This window comes from Neodiprion lecontei, chromosome 3 (assembly GCF_021901455.1).
Source record: "Neodiprion lecontei isolate iyNeoLeco1 chromosome 3, iyNeoLeco1.1, whole genome shotgun sequence".
Classification (NCBI taxonomy): domain Eukaryota; kingdom Metazoa; phylum Arthropoda; class Insecta; order Hymenoptera; family Diprionidae; genus Neodiprion; species Neodiprion lecontei.
The window spans coordinates 6,675,934-6,701,926 of record NC_060262.1 but is presented as its reverse complement, the minus strand read 5'-3'; the positions used below and the strand labels follow the sequence as shown (position 1 = coordinate 6,701,926).

Genomic DNA, 25,993 nt, shown 5'->3' with positions numbered 1-25,993 from the left:
CCGGCTCGGGAGGACCGATAAACGAGATTGTTCGTAACATTGTCGCACGGTGCATTAACGGCGAGCGTATGTTGGACGGTTGTAACGCCGTTTAAGACCCACCGGAAAAGGCGCGAGACAACCGGCTTGTGAAGGGTAAAACCGCCACCACTGTAACTGACAACTGTGACGCCTGACAGCACCGTGGGTGGCAAGGTCATACCCTGGGATGAAACCAGTTCCTCGTCGATCTAACCACTGGGCAAAAGTCACGAGAGATCATTTTTACGCAAAGATTCTACAAGGAGGGAACAGCGGCGTTGTTAGAAATCCGTTCACAAGTGGTATCGGACCACTTGTCAGAAAACGAAACCATTTTCTAGCAGTTCGCAGCATCTCAGATATTTGTAAGGCAATAATTCGTACTTAATGTATATAATACGTGCCTACAACGTAAGGTGTTGTGTATATAGGTGGTAGGCTTTGCGTAATCAAGAAGTAATATTTTTGTCTGGTGATAAAACGATCCGAGTGATCATAGAAAGAAACTCCAGAACTCAACTTGTTGTTACGTTTGCAATGATGAATAGAGTGGCTGATCGTGATCGGAATCCAGACAATGGAAGCTTCTAGACACGAGAGATTAACGATGAAATTTGTTTCCCAGCTTTTTTCAATCGGCTACGTGCTTGGGTACCAGCACGTAAACGCGTACATCAAGATCTAAATCTCCGGGTTATAATGGCGATTGGTATTGTTACTGACATCCGCGAACGATGATAAAATCTCTTGGAGTGATATTTCATCGGTCGATTTATCGCGAGCTTTTCAATTATGCTCCATCAATCTCCGAGCAAACTGTCCGCACTATCGCTTGATGTATATATGGACTAACAAACTGACGTACAATCCTGAGGTGCGTTTGCTATTGCGATATAACTTATTAAACGCCCTAATAGCAATGAATTGCCGGCTTTGGCAACTCGTAATCCATCTGGGCGATTAAACGCCAATAATCGGCTTTGCGTGCAGGTTCCTTCTACCGATGGGCGGCATAGCTTCAGGCTACGTCAAGCATCCCGGCGTCGACAAAAAGCCTGTAAAAGATGATCCGCCAAAGCTTGAAGGAGTGCATTTTTCCCGTCAGCCAAGCGATCATAATCCGCCAAGTTGTGCTGCGGGAATGAGCATCGTTCCCCAATAATTGCTTCCCAAAAAACATCGTGCTGCTTATTCGATCTGTCTGCGTATCTCATACTTGGTTATTATAATCCCTGGAGGATCGAAGGCAACAACGTAATTTGTGCACGTTTGTATGCTAACGAGTGTCTCTCGACCAACTGTTCGGCTTGGAATTTTCTAGAAGAAACTCTCTCGCCTTTTGCGGAATATAAATTTGCTGGTTAGCCTACTTCGGTATATTTCACGAAACATCAATTTTCGAGGCATCACCTTCAGCTGCCAATCGAGATGGAGGAACTCAGCGGACCAGCTATTAAAACAGGATTAAATCTTATTCACAGCTTCGGTTCAAACCAGTATCTTGTCGATTTTATTTCCTCGCTTAAAATTTGAGAGGCATTTTTGAAGGTCGTTAACTCCACTTGGTGTATTTTATCACCAGGCTCGAGCACCATCACAAGCTTTTCTACGGTTCAAATAGACGGTTAAACCGGAGACCCGGTCAGTTGACCAAGTCCACCTTCTATGACAGCAATGATATGTGCCTGAAAACGATTATCAAACTTTTAACGGGACTTGGCGTATGACGAGTTTTAATTTTTAACCTGAAATTCGCACTCCAACAAGTAGGAAAGCGACTGTTTGGGCAGAAATTTTTACTTTGCGGTCTAAAAATGGTTAGAAGCTACCGTCATCAAGAAGCGTGAAAGCTCGTAATGTCCGTCGCGCTTAGCGGCGTATAATTTTTAAGATCCGCAGATCAGAGACACGCGTTTAAAAGTGGCCGTAAGCAGACGCATAACCGAGTGCCAAGCACGCTTGCGATATCCAGAAGATCGAGGAGATACGCCAACGCAATAAGTGACCACTTGTAACCGCTTCCGACGTGTGTGACAATCAATTTGAAACAGAGTGAATATATCTCCGAGGACTCAGATCGTATCGTTGTCAGGTTGGTAATGCGTTAAGCAGTAGCCACCGCTGCAGGCCGACTGGCGCTGTTGCACGTCTCGTCGGCTCCTTCGTGATCCTTTTACGGATGTCCATGAAACATGCATTCCATCATTCATTCTGCGCGAGCACCACCCGTGTGATTCGGCTCATGCCAAATGGGCGGAGAGCATATCACGAAGTGTAACCAACCGGTGGGTGGAGACTCTATTCATACCCTTTTAATCTGATGTCACATATGAAGGTCTCAAAGCACTCGTACTCTGCAGCGTGCGGATTACTGGTTTTGTAACAAACGATGGAAAGTTGATAGTCGCCCATCAAACCGAATGGACCCTCTTAGGCACGAGACATTTTGACTGACAGTATATTAGTTTCGACCGTTCCTCGCGAATCATTATCCGTCCATCAGAGGAAAAGATAAGACCATACGGAAGGTTTAGAGTAATCATTGATACAACCCGGGTTAGAAATTATTGGTATCGCTACAGTCGCTGTAAACACTTCTCACCGTCACGCATTTGGTGAATCGTTCCAACATTTATCTGTAACAGTTCGGGATTCTTTTTATTTTAATTCATAAATATTTATGTCAGTTTCTCGGGGATTCTTTGAAAAATACTAAACCAAGGTAGAAATACCGAAACTGTAGATCTGTAGCACTGTCGTCTTTGCTCTTTACTTTTGCACTTTACAGTCGTAGGAAATGTGTGAATCGTCAGAGAGTCAAGCGAGAACTACTGACAGTCTACAAATGAAACTGTTAAAGTAAAAAAAAAACTGCAAATTTCATGAAAATAGATGAAAAAATTTCTGACCATTCAGTACGCCGAAACTTTGGGTACACAACAGAGTTTTGAATTGTCCGTACGGGTAGAATAAATTCACCTTTGAACTGGTGCAAGTACTTTTTTTTTTGTGTTTTCAATTTTATTTGTTTCGTTTTTTTGGCCGTCAACTGGACGAACAGGGTGCATCGGTCCTTGACTAACGTCCCCTGACGTTCGGCAAAGAGTTCGTGATGCGAATATAATTAAACTTGCCACGACGTATGAGAGAGGAGAAAAAAAAATATTACGTCTACATTACAGAGCCTCGAGTTTATTCGAGATTCGAATTACCGTATTTCATTCCCATAATTCCGGAACAGTATGAAGCCGAAGGTTGGAAAGAAAAAGATGCACCTGCAGCAGATGACGGAATTTGGAATGAAATTTATATACGAGAGCTAATGTATAAGGTATGTGAGTAAACATTTGAGTAGATTCGAAAAGCGGCAGAAACCAATTGATTTTAGGATATATACTTTCCACTAGTTTGATTCAGAAGATGCGCTGGCAGCAGCTGACGTGGCCAGACTTGAAATATACAAGGTTCGTTAAGAGTATTTATAGGTCCTAACATCGAGAACGTTTGAGGTTTAATTTATGAAAATGTATGTTAAGGTAATCTGGGGGATATGTAATATGCATACAAACATACGCACTGCACAGAATGCTTTCTGTTGGCCGAAGATTTCTAATGTTGAAAATATGTGAGATGCAGTAAAGCATTTTACGAAAAAGTTCCTACCACACAAATAATTGCATGTTAATTACATTCTCGAGCGAAGGAACTCTCGGTAAGTTTTTCCAAAGTGCACACCGAGAGTACATAAATCCGCTAAGGAAGTGCCGGGCCCGAGTTCAACAAGATTCTCTACGAGGCTGAAAGCTGTTCAACCGTGAGCCAGCGCTTGCTGCTCTTTCGGTTGTTTGGAACAGTTTTCGGGTCATTGTGGAGCCATGTGTAAACCCTTGAGCATGAGGGTGAAAAAAAGCTACGCTTAGCGCCGTGTGATCGTGACCAAAACCACGGACACGCTTATAAATCAGTCGACGACGTGTCCCACGAAACGCAAGCAGAAAAGAAATCCTCACATATTTTATGATCCAAATAGCTGGGCGGGTGGGCCCTTTTTTGAACGCAGCCTACTTTCCGAATGGGAAAACACGCGCGCAGGGCACGTAATCTGACCCCACTTCTTATTTTGATATATTGTACAGCCAGCCGTTCACCAGAACACAACATTTAGCGAAACTATTCACCACTTCACACAATCTTCAGTCAAGCTTCCATCAGCACTTACCCCCAATTGTGAAGGAAATTCACGCCTGAGTTTGGTTACTTAGCAAAGTACGATGGTCCCGAAGCCTTTGGCATTATTCGGTGTAAAGAAAATGCTCTGTAGTCCTAAAAATCATTGGATTGAATGCGAATGTTCATGCACTTGGACATTCAGACGTACGCTATGTAAGTTATTAAAATTGCATCAAACGGTGTCTTTCACGTCTGTCTGCATGTGAAAATATTGAAAATAGATTTACTCCGACTACAAGTAACCGCGTAAACAAGTACCGTTACTTCAAAAAGAGATCAGATTCGTCCCAATTCGGGTGCACCGTATAAATACCGGTTAAGTTCCTGTTACCTGCCAAGCGATGAAGAATTTATTAATTGCCGAACGGCTGTTGTGGGTTTACCAAGCGGACGATAAATTCAAGGTTTAGGAGACAGCTTTCATATTATTAAAGTTACGATATTCGTGCTCGGTCCGTGATGTAATCGGTAATCGCTACCGCAGTTCCACCGACTGTCCGGATTCCTCGAGTGCTCGGAATGTCCGAGTGGGAACCCGACACGGTCAACTAATTGTCAGAAACACCCCCAGACCTTTGGTTTGCTGGTTCTGTAGGGCGGTTATATCACGATCCGTGTCAACGGCTAGTTCGTAATGGTGAGCATCTACGATACGACAGTGTGCACGTGACCTAAAACACGCAACGCCAAAATGCGATGGCATGTGTTAACAGATTGCACTTTATCGCCGTTTTGGGTTACTGAATTACGCATGACGGGGGCCAGATTATGATAATCATGATGCGGCTCTGTTCGTCGCGGGATCGTTTTTAAGAGCCGTTTGATGTGTGCGCAACTGGATCGAATTGAGTCTACGAAAGTCTTCCGGGCTGGTCGAGCGCAGCTTACGGGCAAAAAATATACAGCGTATCGTAAAGATGAACCGATGATTGATTGACCCTTGACGGTATTCGTGTACCACGAATTGCACTGACGTAGACACTGGAATGGCCGTTAAAAAGATCCGTAAATCAATTGGCGAATGGTCACATTGGAAACACTCGTAAACCATACGGATCATTATAATACCCATTTCATAATTTGAGTCGAGCTACACGATGTAGTGTTGAAAACAAAATTTTATATGGTAATTTCGACATTTTCTTCCAACATCCCAGAGCTGGTCCACTCAAGAATTTATGTTTCTTTAAAACACGCCGATGATGTTTGCTCCCACTAATGAACATTTTGCTTTTTCAATAATAACTGTGGCATGGATGTTCTTCTAACATTCCGATAGCCCTGAGTAGAAATAAATTTCTGATCTTACACGACTGTAATGTACCATTGAGTCAACTACGAGTTGAACAACTGTAACTTGTAACGAATTCCCAAATTTGCGACATCACCGTGCACTCGGTAAACTGTATTCAATACTTAACTCGTGCTCCAAGCATTGACTAACATACTCTGTGCAAGGTCGAGGTATCTTCAAGTCCGTGTCAGGAAACAAACAAGACTCACCCTTTTCGCATATTAACAATTCCAATCGCAAGTACTCGCACGTATTCGTGATGAAAAAGATGGGACCGAGGATCCTGTGAACAGGATTTTCTTCAAGCAAGCCGTTGAATGTACCTACTACACGCTATGAAAAAGTGAAAAAAAAGTCAATAAACTTCATAACTAATATCTCGCTCGTGCTAGGGGGTAAAAGATTGAAATACCCAGGCGGAAGTTGGTCAACACCAGGTTCGAAGCGGTGCGTGTTGTTCCAGCGGTGGAATCAAACAGCTTGACCCCAGCCACCGGGGGGCCGTCGAAACCAACTTGCCGGTCGTCGATCACGGCCTCGAGGCGCATCATCGAGCTTGGCTCGAAGCTCAGCCTGCGGAGTAAAAGTGGTCAGCGTGGACAAGACTCCGCGTCAACACGCCTAGAACCCCGCCTCTTTGATAGCACCGCTCGCTTATAAATCTATTTGTTATCCCGCCCTAGCGTGTTGCCAGCTATGGATTGTGCTATCCGTGTAAGACTAACACCGACAACCGAGACGCTGTAATTTTATAATCACTGCCGTGTCCTGGCTCAGCTGCTAGGTACCGATGAATACCGCCGAGTCCCTGGAGTTTCAGGGGGAACGGAACACTTCGGTAATGCTATCGACCACAGGCGCCAACTTTTGTAAATCCCAGGGGTTGCTTTATAGTGCTTCGTCGCGAGTGGTGGTAGAGATGTAAAAAAATTAACTATCTTCAAAACAGAAATCTTAAATCAAGAAGCTGATGACTCATGTTAAAAATAAACCAACTAACGGAGAGGTGTAAAAAATTTATGAAGTTACACCTGAGCAACCCCGGAGTCGACGCCTATGCTGTCTATCAACGCTCATTTACAAAGCGCTTTAGCACTGCACCGCATTGCATTTAATGGCACTGCAACTCCGGTTTGTGCACTGTTGGTGATGCGTTTTAGCGATATTATGTCCGAGAATAGTTCGAAAAGAGTTATTGATGTTTTATTAATCTTATACCGATCTTTGTTTCAGTCACTGTGTACGGATATTATTTTTTTCTTCTCCGAAATTCAGGTGTCATTTGGAATTTGAGTGGGTCATCCATATCGATTCCTAAAATAGTGATCTGCAGTGTAAGTGCTGAGTTGAGATAATTGGAGGAAGACTAGAGTCTTCGGTCTTGTATGAGATAAGTATTCAATAACAAAGGCATAAGAAAAAGTTTGTCAGTTTGGTATGCCACTTACGATTATAAGCTGTACATTATTAACAGTATGTGCAGTGAATTGCAAGCTCTCGTTATATAGTATGGTTGAAAATACTGTGTTTCTATTTGAGAGACGCTATGCACCAACGACTGTGACATGGTATATCCGTTGAATGCAATGCCTCGCAAGTTCGACGGCGAGTTAAAAGTATACAACGATCACAATTCAAGTATATCGTTGAAGGCTACAACATGGCAATTGACGCAGGTGATCTATAATTATTACTCATATAGTATAAGCCGCGTTATCTTGTAACAGGAGCAATATAGTTCGATCGGAATGCGGGTACAGGCAAGTTTTATCGCGGTTTTCGATACGTCGCGGTTAAGGCGTTGCGAGCCAGAGCCAATGCCGTTCAGCAAGCGTGATAATTAACCGAGCAGGTATTTCTGGCGCCATTAAACGATCTGTCTGGCCAATACAGCCGTGTAAACTAGTCGAGTATCTATTTTTATTTTTACACTAGGTTGGCGAAATTCTTACCGCAGACTTTCGCATGTTAATGCTGCAGGCACGTCGCCGTGCGGATTGGCTCGGCATGGGACGCGGCTTCGGGAACCGCCGGTTCTGATACGTGCCTCCGGGAAGTCGGACCCGTGTAATATACACCCATGCACACACGAGATGCATATGGATATCGCAGAGGTGAGAGTTTCCTGGACGTGTTCAACGCGCCACTTATATGCCGGGTAACGTTCGTTCGCTAAACTATAATTTCCAACTTGAGATCAATTTTATTACCTCGGCGTACGGATGTTCTTGATTAGGACTTTGATTCCGCATGCGAAGAACTACTTCCTCGGCTCTTTGTAGAACAGAAATGAGACCGAACACTCGTTATTGAACCATGGCACTTATACCGTGTTAACCGTGGTCAAGGCTCGATACCGTTCCGAACACTTCATTTCGACATCTCTAGCCGTGTGTTAAATGCAAATTTTCCATCGCCATTTTATACCGACTTAAACACATTCCGCGGAACAATCATTTGTACCAACCTATACCATTTTGCATTTCAAATTGGAACATTCCCCTTCGATTCAAACCCACGCACAATCGTTACAGTACCAGTCGTACAGCTGTTTCTCTTTTTTTTCAATACAGGATCGAATCAAATTGCCAATCTGTAGACATTCCAGAAAAAAATTATTTGATAGTCATAAAAAATTTAAGTTTTGTGGACAATTTCATCGGGCTTCAACTCTCATAACGAATGTTTTTCAATTTTAGCCTAAAAATCGTTGACTTGCGAGATATTTCGAAACTCTTTATACATCCTTCTTCGTTCTCTTTTTCTCTTCTTCGTAAGCGTAGCTTACGCAGCTGATATGATCCTTGCACGGATACAACGATGCTTCGGTGAGCAATAAGAGCAATTGCTGATGCTAAGCAGCTTAGGAAGTTTAAAGGTTACCAGAAGCTTGTCGTCGTAATCCGTATTTATCAGCACTAAAAGTCGTATTTTCCTGCATTGGATTTACAGATCCCAAATGTACGGGCACAAATGGAGAACATATTAAGCAGACACTCGTTATATTGCCATGGTCACTTGTAAAAGTTTTATCGGCGTTCTCCAAGGGGATCAAGACTTTGATAAAATGGTTTGAAAAGTAAACGAATTGCGAACTCTTATTGCCAATTCGTTACACGTGTCAGCCCGCGATTTCGCCCAATGCTAATTTATTTTTATTATACTACGTAATGTTTCCACTTGTTAATGCCAAATTTATGTACATTTCTTTTTTTTTTTTTTTGTCTTTATTTTCATTTGGCCAAGTGGAAACGCAACGAATGAGAAACGACCGGAACACCATTGATAAATGTTGACGTAAGATCAACTGATTGAGCCAGGAAAAAATTTACGAACTTCCTTTGGGATCCATTCCAAAATATCAATAAATAAACATAAATTAAGGACTCGATGAATCAACGTTTCAAAAGTAGTTGATTTCAATTTTAAAGTTTAGTTTGCTCATTAGTCGTGTGCAAACAAAAAAACGTAAGAAATATGTTACAAAAAGCAACGAAACATAGTGTATTCAAAACCTAACAATTCGTGACTTTGGCAAATAGTTTTTTCAAACTTTTTAGAAATTTTAAAACCAGTTGATCAAATAAACCAGTAAGTGAATAGATTATAAAAAACACCGAAATCTCCCGTCAGAAAGCCGCAGGTTCCGAGTAACGTCGTGTTCTATATAAAGCGACGAGCCTGAGCAAGAGAGAGACACGTTCTATTTTCAAAATAGTCGTATCTCGACAATTCTATTAGAGCGTAGCCAGTCAGTCGGATTAATCCGGATGACAGGGCGGATTTTTTCGTCATACAGAAACGACAATGACTTTCCGAACCTCGTGAGGTTAGTCTCGTATCATAATTCAGAGTCCGAGATGAAAAGTTTCAGCTCTGCATCGCGGTGACACGAGGTCTGTAGGATACGTCAACGGCCAGACTAATGAAAAATAAACGGCGGTGCATAAAAGGGGGATGAGACCCCGTCGGTGTTGTTGAAAACGGGGCTGTTCGTATGATCCGGAACCCGACGGCATCATGAAACTTCAAAAAAAAACTTCCTCCGAAGCCCAAAGGCACGACGAAGTCAACTTGCGATGCGGTTTGAAATCGAGAGGGATTTTATTGATTTTAGAAAGTGATATCAGAGAGAAGACGTTATTATCACCACGCGACAAAAGTGGGCCAAATTTTGGTCAAAAGATTTTAGTACCAATAACGCTATTCACAGCGCTGGTGTCGTTTGTTTCACTGCGCCTGATGACTGGCAATACTAACGTATTGGTTCACTTCTGCGCGCGCATATTCTCCATGCAACAAACGACACCAGCGCTGCGAGTGGCGTTGTCGGTACTACGAACTTTTTACACGAATCTGTTCCACCACTACGGAGCGTATAGAAGGAGGACACTCTCTTACGAACGACGCGTTCAAAATGTGGTCAAATTTTGTAGGCAAAGAAGGGTTCGTAAAATAACCAACGTGGCGCTGATCGATGCAAAATTGAATTTCGGAATTAGTTACACAGTTACACCTATTATATCTTAATCCAACTTTGGATGGGCAAATTACTTTAAATAGCACCACCTTTATTCGCACCCAAAATCAGCTCACTTTTTGTAGTCCTAAAATATTCGTTCTTCCATTAAACAATCCATATGTTCCACTTTTGCCATGTGACATAGTAGGGTGAAATGTCTCCTCCCTAATGATGCAAAGTGAACAAATAAAAAAGTCTGTCCAAATTTGTTGCGGCGATTTGAGCCGTGAAGTACGGCGGAATAATGGCAATTTGAATACTGTGATACGCGAATCGGGGCGAATGGTATAAAGGGGTATTCGTGGATCGCGTGTTCTTGCGGACCAACGGCATCAACAAGGCTTAGCACAAGCCCGGTATCAAGGAGTGTGATCTTGTTTTTGCGAGTTCTCCTCACGCTTAAAATGACGATAATATTAGGAGGCCGTTGACGCCGTGCGCCCGCTGGCTCTTTGAAGAAATTCAAACATCAAATACTGAGCCACCGTCGAAACAGGCCCGCATATACATACCTTTACACGACGTTAACTTTCTTTCGCAAATTCCAGAGGCTTACAGACACGGCTAAATGGCCGAACGTTGCGCTGCTTGAGGACCTTTTTCACCGAGTTTTATCGAATCTCTAAGGATATAGTCGGATTAAAAGATCAGAAGCGATAAGAACTCGGGACTGGTTTGCTTTCGAGAATCTACCGATGGTGGTTGGTGCTAAATGAAGTAACGATTCAGTAGATTAGCAGTTCGAAGAGAAATAAGAGAACAAAAATTAAGGATAATCGAGAAAATATCAGATACCGGATAAACAAAGCTCGGTTTCCAACATTCCCGAATAACATGAATATTAATTTTCAACGTGTTTCTTGTTGAAAATATCAAATTTTTGAATTCATTCGAAACGGTTTTCACAGATCTCACTTTTTTTTTTTTCTTGAATGATAAAGTTTATTTGAAACTCTTTTCGACCTCGCAACTACGCCGGAATTCCACTGATCTCATCATTTCCTGCTTCAATCAAAATCTACGATTCGATATTTTGCACAGGTATGTTATTTATTTTTCGTACAGTCTGCGGATGTTGCTAAGAATCTAGTGATAAGTTGAGGATGAAACAATAATAAAATAACAAATCTCAATCTATGCTGTTTAAAAGAACTGCTTAGAAAAATTATTCCTTCCTCAAAATCCAACAAACAACTTACAAGTTACCCGAAAACGATCATTTCAATATATTTTACGCGAAATTTAAATAATTGAAATGAAAATTTTAACACGTTTGAAAATAATCGAGGAAACATTGAGGAAAAAATCGCTATCTTACAATTTCAAAACGACTTCGAACGAGTTCAAGATTTTTAAAACCAAATGAATATGGTCGGCTTCATTGCGGTTTACTGGACTTCAGACAAGTCTCAAAGTTGCAAAGTGACGTAACTGATTTCGGGATTTTCACTGACTAGGAGAAAAAAAAAAAAACAACAATGTCTCACAAGCGGTCGGTGACTTTGGGCTACTCCGTTGTTCTACCCAGTCTGTACAAGTAAGTTACTGTGTCTATAATTCACTGATTATACTCACTTGGCCGAGTCTTGAAAGTGAAAAGTTCTCGAAAATTAGAGGGTTGAACCCGGTCATTAGGGTTCGAAGAAGAGCAGTGGCCGGTCGACAATCCTGTCAAAGAACCGTGCCGGCAGTTTATTCCTACCGTATAGATATAACAGTAATGCTTTTAAACTCTGAGATGCGCCGCAGCGGTGGATTATAGCCGAGAAGAATCCCTCGTCCAAACCCTCTTGCGGTAAACGACACACAGTGACACATAAGCAACAGGAAAATATCCTGGCGATCATTGACGTCACTTGTTAGACGCGGGCAACCTTCGTTCCTTTGGTATGTTCATACATCAGCCACTAGTCAATATTCAAGATGAGACTGGATTTTGTCGAACTTTGTCAGTCCCAAGCCAAAAATAGTTCAAGTTGCATGTCAAAGAGGCAAAAATTTAGTTGACCCGACCACTTAATGCTTCAACAATTCGATTAGAAAATCAACTTTCTGAAGTTGACAACTTTTACTAATTTTATTACGAGACAGCTGTATTCGTAAGCTGCGGAAATCTCTTTAAAATAGAAAAGTAAAAAAAATTACCGCATTCGTTCCTTTTCACTTTGCTATGCCTTTTTGTGTTCAAATGATTTTTTTCTCAAATTTACTAGAACTTTAATCGTTAACCTGTTTCGTCATCATCTATTTTTCATTTCGTAAAATTTCTGAAAATTTTTCATCCGTACAGTTAATACTGGTTTTTACTTTTCTCGTCAGCAATTTCACTTGTTTTAAATTGAAGAACCAACAACAACGTTTCAACCGAATTTTCGACATCGATCGAAACTCGAAATACGTTCTTAGTTTCATGTGTACTCAATTTCTTCGAAGCAGAAGCAAAAAAAAAGCGCAACGCAACAAAAAGGTTTAGTTGTTAAAATTTATATTCAGCGCCGCAAAATTGGCCTTAAAAAATTGTTTCAACGTACAAAGAAACTGTTTTTTTTCACCTCGTTTCTTCCGATCGTCAAATTCTATGTCACGTCTCATCTCACCGATTATCATCCGTAAGAATATTTCCGAGGCAGCACCAAAGCAAGAGTACGAATCCTGTGGGTCGAGACAAGTGTTGAAGAGAAAATTTTGCAAATTTTGTATTGGTCAGAATTTACGGTGCTTAAAACGCGGCATTTTATACGAGCGCTAAACAACAGGCGTGTAACGGACTTGAAAGAAAGCGAAGAGGAGATAAACCCTCAGGATCCAAGCGGGGCGGGAATCCGTGGAGTTCGTATTCCTGCGGCCTATTAGCGGCTGGCTTATGCCTGGCTATTAAACGCCGGGCGTACCGAAACGTGGTCGTTACTTTTGCCCGATGTTTTTTCTCGTATTTAAGCCATCTGATCCCGCGGGATATGTGACTGCGTAAACAGAGGTCTTACTTACTCCTCGGTGTCAACTATTTCTGATGCACGTTTTCAGAGGGGTGGAAACACGCTGAACCGTTTCTGGAAGAAGCGTTCTGCCGATGAACCAGGACAATCTATTGAAACTTGAAAATCAACCGCGCATGCGCCAAATAATTCAATATCATTGGTCGGCGAAATCTTCCCGCAGCGATATTCTTTGTCTGCGACGCAGGCGTGCCAACGTACGCAAAATGTGTACGTTTGAATTTTCAAAGAGCATAAGCATCAAATTCCGACCGTTCTTTGAAGAATCAACTTTCCGACCCGATAACAAATCCTTCCCAAACCTTTCCGAGTCGCTACCTCAATTATTTGAGATTCTAACCTCGAAATTTGCGTCAACTACATCGCCGCCAGAAACAGAGTTCGACAGCTGAAACTTGGGATGAACAGCTGATAAAACTCGCGCATGCGCAGTTGATTTTCAACTTTCAAGAGATTGTTCCGGTATGGGTGTATCAGGGTGGTCCTTATTTGGGGGTTGGAAAAATGTTCATTGGGAAGTGTACCAGATGTACTGTTCCAAACCATTGAAAAAAAAAAAATCTGTGTAAAGTTTTAAGCTTCTACGTAAACTGGAACACGTACCTGAAAGCTCCGAAAAGTTTTAATGTAAGATACGTGTAGTTTTTATGACCAGTTATTTCGTTTTGTGTAACTTTGGTGTGAATTAAAGGACCGATTTGAAACTAGACAGAGTTGTTGCTTGTAATAAGAGGGAACTAACTGAAAATTTCAACATTTAATAACTACTGTTTCCTCATATATAAGCTTAATAAAAGTGATACTGTGAGGCTTATATTGAAAAAAATGCATATTTTAAAATTATGTCGCACGTTTAAAATTTTCAGGGTTTGTTTCTATCACTGTAATCTGAATACATACATATATATATATATATATATATATATATATATATATATATATATATATATATACCCACAAAAATAGTGAGGATAAAAATGTGTAAGCATCGAAAAGTTGAAGGGATATATTATCCAATTTTCAGAAACGAGAAATTCTATTTTATAGAATTCTAAAATGTAAAAAATCGAAGTACAGACAAATCTGAATTTGCAGAAAGGTCGGAGTATATAAAACTAAAATAAAGAATAGTGACAATTGTATATTTTGACTTGTTCAACGTCTTATCGATTCTGACGATTCATATTTTGAGTTGCTTAGTTTTCTGTTTCAGCCTGTTAGAGTTGATAAGTTAAGTTAATTAATACCTGAATAGACTTTTTTTCCATACCGTAAGTAGATGGTGATAAAACAGTAATGCAAAATCGGTTTGTACAAAACAATGTCAATTTTCGCGGGTGTGTCTTTGAATAAAAAAAAAAAAGTGTTTAACAAATACTTAACAAAATAACTCGCTGCTCGGTGAAGAAAATAAACGAATTTAGGTGCTAAGAATAACACGTAACACGGGTGATGTAGCAATATAATAGAAGATACTTTTACCGATTGTATATTGTAACGTCCGCCAGAAGAATTCCGAAATGACATAAAGTTTATTTAAATTCGAGAGGTAAGAAACGCTTTGATGGATCGGAGCGAAGCTTGAATGATACGAAGATCAATGAAATCCGGATCGAAACGTGGGTGGAGGCGAATTTTAGCCGAGGCAATCGCAGCGTGGCGTCGTTGATTGAAGCGAGATTACGTCTTTCAAAATTTTTACACTGTCTGCAGAAGGTGCGCAGAATATAGATTTATAATAAAACAGCGTTAAAAAAAGCGGCGTAATCCTTGACCTATCCCAGCAAGCCGGAATGATCCACAGCATCCAACGGAGCTGTCTCTATTATAAGATTCTGTTGTCGTGCCATGGAGTTCCGAGAAAGAATGTTGACCGATTCGAATCACTCGATCAATCGCAGATCGCAGACGCATATAATATTTTTATTTCAACGGTGAAATTGACTGTCGGATTTTTATTTCCAGAGCAAACAATCGCCTTTTACACTGGCCGTGAGCCAGCCCTCGAACTCCCTTGTTCTCACACTGCCGGTTCCAAGTTCATAAAGAAAAGGAAACAGTAATATCCAGTTTGAATTCCGAACTGCAAATTCAAATTCATGATTAACGATTTCAAAGCCCGTGAATACCATATTATATGATAATATGAGGATTTTTTTTATTTTGAGCCTCTTTAAATGGTCCACCATTATAAATTTTGAAAATCTGACCTTAGATTTGTTATCGGTCACGTAAAAAACTTCGTTCACCAATTTCTACCAAAATTGGAATATATTTAGGTTGTTTTCCACCATATTATATCGCCATTTTGGATTTCGTTATCTGACTTCAAACCGATGAGTCCCGGTTTTCATCCGAGTCCAAATTTTTTCAGTATTTTTTTTTTTCAGTTCATCGAATACGCCAAATTTAAATTTTGCAAATCTGACCTTAGATTCGTGACTAGCGACAGAAAAAACGTCGCAGTACTAATTTTCATTCAAATCTATTCATCCATTCTCAAAATATCATTATTTTTAAATCATTTTTTGGAATTTTGTTATTCAAGTAACTGGAAGAGAATAGAATCGATCAAAGCCACACTCTGATCAGTTCTAAGTTTGGAAAAGCCGCGTCGATTGAAATGAAAATCATTGAATTCCGGTAACTCGTTCTCGAGATATCGTCGGACAAAAATATTGGTCACATACGTACAGACATACACGCATACAGGAGTTCATCTGAAAATCATTTGAGGTGATTTTCTAAACATTGAAATGTGAAAATCTGGGAAAAACTCAGCTTTTGATTTTCAGGTTGATAACAATGAATTTCTTGTTTCTCCGAAAACAGAGAAACGGGAAGTTGAAAAGGAGTGATGAGACTGGATCAGGTGTCGCCGCTGCTTTAACACCTGCAACTTTCGTTATCTCCGTCAGCGAAGGGCAAGTTTGTCGCTCGAAATGTTACACCGATGAAGGTGAACTTGACGGTTCGGTATAACACCGGAATATAATTAATTCTAAAAAAAAAAAGGAGGCAGGGATAAAGAAGATGAAAGGAGAGAAATTTTCATCGCCTTCGGTTAAGATGATGCAGCATGGCGATGAGAGCGGTGTCATTGGGAATGTGCAGCCAGACTCCCCAGATTTTCAACAACTGGTTTTAAAATGCAGTATATTACGCGACGTTCTCATCTCGCAACAGCCGGACAATCGGTGCCAGAAATTTTCTGGACGTCGGCCAGAGCCGGGAGTAAGTCACACGAATTATAAGTGCACCCGGAGTTTGAACACGTGTTTTGGCTTTCAGAACTTACGGCGGGCTCGCGAATCCCGAAAGCTTCCAGGCTGTGGCGATAACTCAAGCACGACGAAGAGCGCGCGATAAAGCTTGCCGAGATTTGTGCCAGGGAACGAATTTCATTTTATTGTATTTACAAATTTTATTGCCATCAAAACCATGCGAATAAATCGTCTGCCGCACTCGGAACTAATAATTATTGTCTGATCCTGTACGAATTGGAGTGAAATGGATATCTTTTGCAAACTTCATGCTGATTCATATTTATTGCGATCATTTTTTATCGAATTCAAGAGTTTAGCTAATTCTGTTACTCGCTAACTTCTGGTGAACATTTTTCGATGCCAAGTCTCGTGCGGACTCTTTGAATCAAGTATTCGAGACAGATTTCTCCGAAATTTCATACATTATACGAAAAAAGTTATAATTTAGAAAGTGAAAGATAAATTTCAAAGATTTACAAAAGACATACACTTTTTCTTAAACTCTAAATTCTCTCTCTTGCCTCGTACGAATCCTAGCTATTACAAAAAGTACAGAATTTTTAAGAAAAATCCGTACAATTGGTATATCTACTGGGATTTTGTTTCAGCACTTTTCAATTCTGTAATTTTTTTTCTTCTATCAAACAGTATTTACAAGTTTTAGATTACAGGAAATTTCGAAAGGATCACACTAAGGCAAATGAAAAATTTCAATTCAAAGATACTAAAAGACTATCGTGAATCAAACAATGGTTATCTTATTCACTAACCAACAACTGTCTATCGATAATAAAAATCTAGCCAGTCTTGTTATTTTTTGACTGTAACTTTCCGATCAGTTTAATAATTAGGAAAAACCAAGTTTCGACGAAATATTCGACAGACTTCTTTCCGACTCAACTTCAAAGCTACAAATATACCACGAAGTAGACCATCGGGAATATAGATTTTACGAATGCAGGTCAGTCATGATGACGATGAGGTTGCAACTTCGGGGAAAATTCTAGTCCAAATGAGTCACTTGAAAGTAGAATTAATCCATCTCCATAACAACTCCAACTTCCGACTGTTCCGGTGAACAAATCTTTCAGCGTTACCGTCGCCCTACGAGACGATCAGAGTGAGCGATGCGCCTCTTCGTAGCTGAGTTTACGCCACAAAGTCCGACGTCGAAGTCCGCGGAGCATTCTATATTTGTAATTCACGTAGAAGCGACACGACGCAGTCGAGTTGCATCGTCGAAAACGAATGGAATCGGTATATCGGCCTGACCGAGTTTCGAGTCCTCCTCTCGGCACGAGACGCGAGGCCGAAAAGAGACTGAAGACAAACGAGCCTCCGAGTCCCGAAGTCCCGAGTAATTTACCTGTCAGATTATCGTCACAAAATCGCATCTCAATTATCGCCCTGTCAGTACTTCCAAGGTGACAGCTGCCGGTCCTCGGGACTTTGAGCCGCCGCTTTTCTCGCTAGCTACGTGCAGCCGAGCCGTTGGACTGGAGAACACGTGACATTGTCAAGTTCGTAGGCTGGACCGACGCTGAGATCACGCGTTACAAACCGTAGACGAAATATCATCCACCAGCAGCTGGGATACTCGGAATTCTGCACGATAAACGCCACGCCGATCTGCGACAATAATTATTATTGCAAGCTCGGTCACCCTTACCAACGACTCCAAACAGCACGTGACTTCGTCGTGGCGAGGGATATATTTACAGAATTTCATAATGCCTGCAATCACGTTCAGGAGACGGTAAATGCTATCTGAGGGAGCTTAAATTCGGTTTTACCGTTGTACAGAGTCACGTACGTTCGAAATTTCGAATATGCCGTTGGTCTGTGTTTACGAATTGTTCGAAGTAACTATCCAGTGATCAAATTTTCGAGAGAATCAAATTACGAGTGCGTGAAAAATCGGAGTGTCTTGTCTCGCGTCATGTGAAAAGAATCTGCTTGACCACTGATATGATCTACTCAAAAATGTTCAACCATTCCAAATTTGAAATAGCCTGAAATTCTACGATGCGTTACAGTGGAAGAAGAATATGGTGAAAATTGTCCACAACTCGAAATAAGCTATCCAAAATGTTATAGTGATCATCAAAAGCTTATAAATTAGGATTAAGCCCCTACCAGTATGCATGAGCAAATTTTTACACTCATTGTCAGTATACAAGTGCTCATCAAAATAGTTCGAAGCATCTGACACCTTTGACATTCGTAAATTCAAATCATTCGGAGTGCCAACTGCTTGGAAATTCAGCTATTCACAATCTTGGTACTGTAAAATTTGAACGAATTAAATAATACGAAACATTCAGAGATTCGACCGAATAACGGATCTGAGATTTTATATTACGGAATTTCAAACCATGCGACAAATTCGACTATGCGACTAATTGCAGATTCGATTATCGTATCAGAGTAAAACAACCGTACCTAAAACAGGAAGGGAATTGAAACCAATAGAAATACTAGGCGATAAATTTTTGCGCGTTACTCCCGGTTGTAATAAGAATAAATCAATAGGTGGAGGAACAACACATCGGTTGGGAAAACATTACAGCTGCAACAGAGACTGAATTACGATCAGAGTTTCGCAGAGTTATGCAACAACAGTATTTGTCTAGGCACTTCCGAAGTATAATAAATACCTACGACCAGAGTTCTACACGAGACTCTCTCGTTCAGCGGGCAATAGGCCCTAGAACCGAGCCTCTCTTATCTCCGTAAAACGGTGATCGGGTTGACATATCGTTCCTGTTTATTGGTCAGATCGTACCTTAACGATAGGGAAATAATCGGGCGCAGTTGCACTTCATGGATCGTAGAAGTTGGGCTTTTGCGATAATCTCTTCGCAGAGGCGTGCAGATCCTCTAGACACGTGTGTAACAACTGCGTCTGGCGATGCTGATACCCTCCTCGAACCGATTCATGAGAACGAAACTGTGAACAATAAGGACCGACGAGTAATCCTGATGAGAATTGCAGGGAACCACCGGTGTGTCTGTGTGGACATGGGAGCGACTTGATGGGAAGAGAGAGAGGGAGAGAGAAAGAGGGAGAGAGAGATGACCGCCGGTATCCCAACGCACGACTTAATGGGCAGTAACTCTCGGATGATTCCCTCAGATCTTATCTAACTTTTAATGGAAATAGTTCTTTATACGACGCTGTGGAATGTGTCAAGATTCGTTTGAACTGATTTTTCGAAGAGAGAACTTGAAGGGGTTACTTTTCTCAGGATAGTTCGGACTTGCGTAACCATGAAACGTACTAAATTTTATCGAAAGTCAATCGTCAAGTTCTAGCTAAAAAAAAAAACGTAAGGAAGAAGAGGAGCACTGTGAGAAAAATTTCGGTGTCGACTTCTGTTTGTGGTAACAAAATATCGTTTGGCGTCAATCTAACACTATCTGACGTCAGTATCATACTATCTAATATCAACGTAATACTACATGATGTCAATATCATGCTATCATCTGTTTTGAATCTAACACTACCTGATGTCAGATTAAATCTATTCCATATCAATACAACACTATTTGACGTCAATATCATACTATCTGATTTCCATTGAATAGTACCTGGTGTCAGTATGACACTATTTGATGTAAGTTTAGCATTACCCGATGTCAATCTAGCGCTACATGATGCTGGAATTGGTCAAAAATATTCTTCTACACATACCGATACCATTCAATTCATTCAATTTCAACTTTACTCTCTTTACAATTGCGGTGATCGGTTCCAAGCTCGGATACAAGAAACACGTATCCTGCATCGGGACGGCGGCGGCAATTCCAGGAAATATCAGCCGCTACCGTCACGCTACTATACAAAAGTTTTTGTTTCTTTTCAAGTTCCCTCGGTTCATTTGCCGGATCGTACAAGGGAGATCTTTATTACCATCGAGCGATGTGTCAGCTGGCCATAAATTTGTACCACCTAAGAATTGACTCGTCATAAACCCCAGACAAATACATTTACAACGTGAAACGAATAAATAAACCGTGGGAGTACAACGGCCGGGGTAACTCGGACGAATATCTCGACGGTTTCATCGACTTGCAAGCACGAGAGTAAGAGAATTACGGAAAGCTCGATCGACAGGGGAAGTTCTCTCCGTGCGGTTGGTTGTCAAAGACACCAGCGCAGGGACATCAGCGAGACTGAAGTCAAAATTCAGGAAAGGCAAACCTGCAGGTTTATCTCGATAAATTACTCAGGATACTTGATCCATCCCGTTACTCGATCGACTAACGTGAACACACAATATCCATTAGTAGCAATCATAGATGCAGAGTGTAGGTAGGGCGACAGGAAAAATCAGGTTAATAAATAGACAAATAAATGTTGTCCTGTCGCGTCAAACGGGAGTCGATAACTGAACTAGTTACGGATGTCAACTGGCCTCGATTGCTGACCTTTTTTACCTCCGCAACCGCAGATCGATCGCCGTTTGTGAACGAGGACTAAATTGGAGCTGCAAGTTCTCCAATTTCGGATCAGATCGGTTGAAAAAAGTATTATTTTCAAATTTCTACTAAATGTTGTACGTTGGACATCGAAACAGTATATGAGATTTGCAAAAAGTTGCTTCGTTTTTTATCCATCTCTGTGCGAAACCATGTTCTGGATTGAAGATCAGTCGATACCATACCGTCTAATGCAGACAATGTGAATAATATCCATACAACATAATCAAGCTTCCAGACTAGGAAACAGAGCGTCAGAAATAGTCTCGTCGAATTGACAAAGGGCGACGCGACGGTGAGCGAGAGCGGCAGTCAAGAAGGATCTCGCTTGAACTCTTCTCGTATCCTTATTAATACCGAGAGTCTATGAAGACCGGAGTAAGGAAGGGAGGGAGGATTCATTTTGGTTCAGTTAATATCCACACAAAGGCGGGGTGGCGTACAGATAAAATCAAATCCCCGTCTCTGCCTCCCTTCGCTCCCTCCCTCCTTGAAATAATAAATGAGGTTTCGGGTCGGGGCGTCGCGTCGTGGCGCTAATACCGCATAGACATGGCTATGTATAGAGAGGAGACGATGCCGCCAACGTCGAGGAGACCGACGCGTGTCACGCGACGAAGCGGCGGCGGGTCGAAGACGAAGACGAAGACTCGTTGATACGTAGTGCCGAGGGCTGAAAAGTTGAGCCGAAACTAAAACGCAAACGCGCCTCGTTTGCCACAACAGATAGACAGCTCCGACTTCGGTGGCGGCACCACTTTTCTTACTTTTCATGCCAACCGTCGAAACCGAGTCACTAGCTTCAGTGGTTGCCGGCTAACCCTTGGCTTTGAGGTTTTATAATCAACCACGCCGCTCGTTTCTTCCTCAGGTTCCAGTCGGCGCGTGAGACTTACAGCCCAAGATCAGAGGATCCGGGAGAATCGTTCACAGGATTAGCACCTTTCCTGTTTTACCGACCAATTCACCGATCGTATTTCACACTTCGTTTCTTCTGAGTAACGAAGTCTCTCATCATACGTCTGGAAATGATGAGATTTGGGATCGTAATTGCGGTAAGGGTGTTAGAAATAAAAAACAGTATGAATACGCATACTTGCAAATGATTACTCGCTTCTAGGTTATGTCACGCTAAGGTAGAAATCTGAGTTTCATATTTTTAACGAATCTTATCACCGTTTCACCAATGTTTGGTTGTCATTAAAAGTCATTTTACATTCCTCCGAGCATTGAGTGAGTGATTTTTATCACTCAGGAGTAGAAAAAACTCCAAAATACAATTCGCTCATTTTTTTCTTGATGTTCGACATTATAACCTCGGAGTTATACGTAAAGCAAATTACAAACATTAGTGAGTCAATAAAAGGGTTCTGATTCAACGATTATCTTCAACTCGCCGCGAAGGAATTATTTTTGTGCCTTAGTAGTTCCGCGTTCGCAAAATGCAATTAATCACATAAGGGAAGCAATTAGTAGCTCAAGTCGCGCTAATCAAGTAAAACTACCTGTGCAACTTTCATGTAAATGAGAGAGTACCAGATTCAAGGAAACTTGTATCGTGCCTAGAAAAAAATCAACCTTGCAATTAGACTGATTAAGATTTATACACCTAATTAGTTACAGATAAGTGAAACAAGTTGAAATTGAATCATGTTTTATGTCCATCGTTTTTTTTTTCTATTCTAAACTCAAACTTGAACTTGACTACCGGGCGTAATACATGGAGTCGCATTTTCAAAATTGATGTAAAAAAAAAATTCATGCAAATTTGACAGAAAAAGAGAAAGGAGCGTCAATGAAAAGTGCAGACGAACGTTCCAAGACACGAATCACCTTGTGTGTGATACGCGGGTTATTTCACCGGCTGCGAACGTGTTTCACACTTTCGTATGTAATAGCCGTCGCGTAGCGTTATTAATACGCGGGAGATAAATCTCTCGGAGCAAGTATGCTATTACATCGCGCGTTTAAAACACGTAACCGTGGCTCGGTTATAAGGTATATTTCTACCTGTTTTAAGAACCAGATCGCGCGATGCGACGAGTCGAGCGTTTCAGCGCCATGCTCGAAGCCCCAGCTTTCAGCTCTGGGGCGAAGAACCACCGGAGATAAGATCTTGCCCATGAATCGCCATCGGTTAATCCTATGTAACTAACTACTTTTCCGTGATTGAGGACATGATTAACCCCCTTAGAATATGTAATGTACTGGCAGGAAAATTTCACGCTGCAGATGTTTATCGAGACAAATTAGATGGCAAAAACATCGCGATATAATTCTTACTTTCAATGAAAACAATAACGTATTTTTTCTTTTTCTTTTTTTAGGGGTGAAAAAGCTGAGACCATCGATTTAGCAACAATTATAGAACCTCACAAATTTTTTATCAGAGCTGAATCAAAGAATCGAATCTTGATATACAAATAAAATGCGTAATTATGTATTCGATTTTTGAACGGACGACAGTCTTTTGTTAAAAAAAAAAAATGACGTAAGAAATTTATAACATGACTATCTTCTACTTTCATGCATATCAGGCTCAAAAGAATTTGTCAAAATAATCTGAAAATTGTTAGATTTGATAATTCGTAAATTTAATCTCTGCATTGATGAAATTAGAAATAAAAAATTTCCGGAAAACTTATTATATTTTCATCGTCGTAACACGATGTATAAAAATACAAGGACCAATTGTACTTTGACGCGAAAAATTATAAGAGTGATGAATCATTGGTTTCAGCCCAAATGATACCAGCGATATTCCGATGATCTCGGTATCCAAACAGGAGCAAATAGCCCGAGCATGTGGCCGGGAGTCTCCCGCTTTGCACTGGCACCGTGTAACACAGTGATAACCATCTGTTGAGTACAGGGCGGTACAAGAATGTAATATGCGATTGGCTGAAGGCGATGTCGTTGCGATATAGCGAAAACTTGTTGTAAATTACTCGGGTGTTACGCGTTGCAGCGAGCAACTAAAGGCACTGAACGTAGCCATCATCAGCTCAGTTTTACCGTTCCGTTTGAAGCTACGGCTACAGTGCTGACCGCGAGGCAGGGTCCGCCTTTTTCATTACCCCTGCAACGCGGTTGAAGCGATGAAAACAAAATGGCGATCATTTGCCGTGTAATTGAACGGCTGCATTACACCCGTGATCCGTAATCCTGCATTCACCCTTTTTCCTCTCTCTCTCCCTCTTTCTCACTCTTGCAACGTTGTCTCTTTTCCAGTCTTCGTCTTCAAACGCATGCGGCAACTTTCCAATTGCCGTAACTGCCATGTCTCGAGTCGGTTATTATGCGTGATGGAATCTTAAAACTCCGTCTCATCTTCGAATGTTATATCGAGCGGAAACCGTGAGACTTAGCAGATTGAGCATCCGACTGCGCATGCGCAATTTTTCACGAATTTGCTTTCAGGCCTGCCAACTCAAGCTTCAACTGTCAAACGCAACTTGGGGAGGTTATGTAGGTGACGCGAATTCTTCTGGATTAACCAGATGTTACATAGTCGATGCAATGATTGAAGAAAGCTTGGAAAACTTTTATTGACAACTGACTAATGACCGATGACTGTCAACGTAATAACATAATTTCAAACCACCACTTGACACAGGGGATTTTAACATGTCCCGCTTTGTTTCGAGTAAGTTGAGTTCCCTGTTTAGCAGGCGAAATTATGCCAGAGTATGGTTCCAAGGATCGTAAACAGTTTCAAAACTGCAGGTAAGAATATTAAACGCTGCAAAAAAACAGTTCATTGCAAAAACAGTAATTAAGGTTAGGTCACATGATATTGTGAAAAATTTTCAGAAAACGGAATTAGTATACAGACGAGTCTATCATAAGCAATCAAACGATCTTCGTATCAACTTATCAACTGACAAGTAACATTTCTTCATCTCTTTTCTTGGAGTTCAGTCATAATATTTCAGAAACGTGCACAATTATGAGGCTCCAATACAGCTTCTGCACTAACGGGAGGGACCGAAAAGTTGGTGAATGCGCATAAAGCGGGGGGAGTGAAGTAGGCACCGACTGGCGCCGTTGCTCCCGCAGGTGATAACAGAGAATCCTTTCACCCGCAGACCACGGCCAATTAGAAAACGCGCTTCTACAAGCCGAGGAGTCGTCGCACCACTCCAGCTGGCATCACGTGCAATTTGATTCACGTTAGCACCTGTGTATCCCCGAGCTCTCTGGACACGATAAGTGTATGCCGAGTCCAAACGTGGCGAGATGACTTGCGTTAGAAAGGTTTGGTATGATTCGGAACACAGTCACTATTCATTTTGGTGAATATAAGGCGAACTGTACAGTGTATACCCGTGATAATTGGTAAAGCAAGTATAACAGACTGCACTTGAAATGATCTCGACTTCGAAATTGTACCAGTACTACAGTGATTCACGGCACTGTTGTTGATAATTTCATTCATTCCCTAAATGGATTCCGTTGTTAATATTATTGACAGTTCATATTTCTTCTATAAACTCCAAGAAAGGGAATAATGATAATTTTTCTAGCCAATAGCGGTGCTTTCTTTTGAAAAGTCGTTTGGATTTGACCTAAACGATTGGGAACAAAGTACGTCATCTTATACGCAAATGTTCTCTTCGTTTTCTTACTCTATTTTCGAATTTGGCATCACCATCGATCGTGTCGAAACTCCAGCGGCAAAACAAAAATCGGAATACACCGCCAGTGAGAAAATAAACGGGAAAAAAGTACTGAAGCTTTAAATTGATGCCAATTGGTGCTGATCGACTAAGTTCTTGTGCCGGCTCGACAACCTTCGGACAAATATCCCGGCTTAGATACGCAGTTGGCTCTGGAGACTCAGTACAATTTTCTACCAGCCATTCACCAAAGATACAAATGCTTTTACGTATACAAACTTTCGTTCGGATTTGCAGTTGAAAATTTGACTCAAATATACGGTTATTAGATAATGAAGAATGTGAACTCTTCATTTCAAGGTTACCTTGAACGTACGTATTCTTTTTTCGCATGTGTTCCATTACACTGGGTGTATATTAATCATTGCCAGATAATAAATCGTGAAACATCAGGGGCTAAAGATGAAAAAAAACTTATAATTGAATGGTCGCCAAAAGTTACGGCCACCGTTAATACGGAGAAACATATTCCAGGGGCTTCTGCAATGACCATATCACGTTAC

At 41.1% G+C, this 25,993-nt stretch overlaps 1 protein-coding gene and 1 long non-coding RNA gene across 3 annotated transcripts in view; one reads left to right on the top strand and one right to left on the bottom strand.

The window, feature by feature from the left end:
• The window catches only part of LOC107227406, a 106,810-nt gene that overhangs the window by 48,937 nt on the left and 31,880 nt on the right, over positions 1-25,993 (bottom strand). The gene's annotated exons all lie outside the window — the stretch shown is intronic.
• Positions 7,319-8,955, top strand: LOC124293503. The gene is made up of 3 exons (XR_006903357.1): positions 7,319-7,397; positions 7,481-7,659; positions 8,498-8,955. It is a non-coding gene; the product is annotated as an uncharacterized LOC124293503 (long non-coding RNA).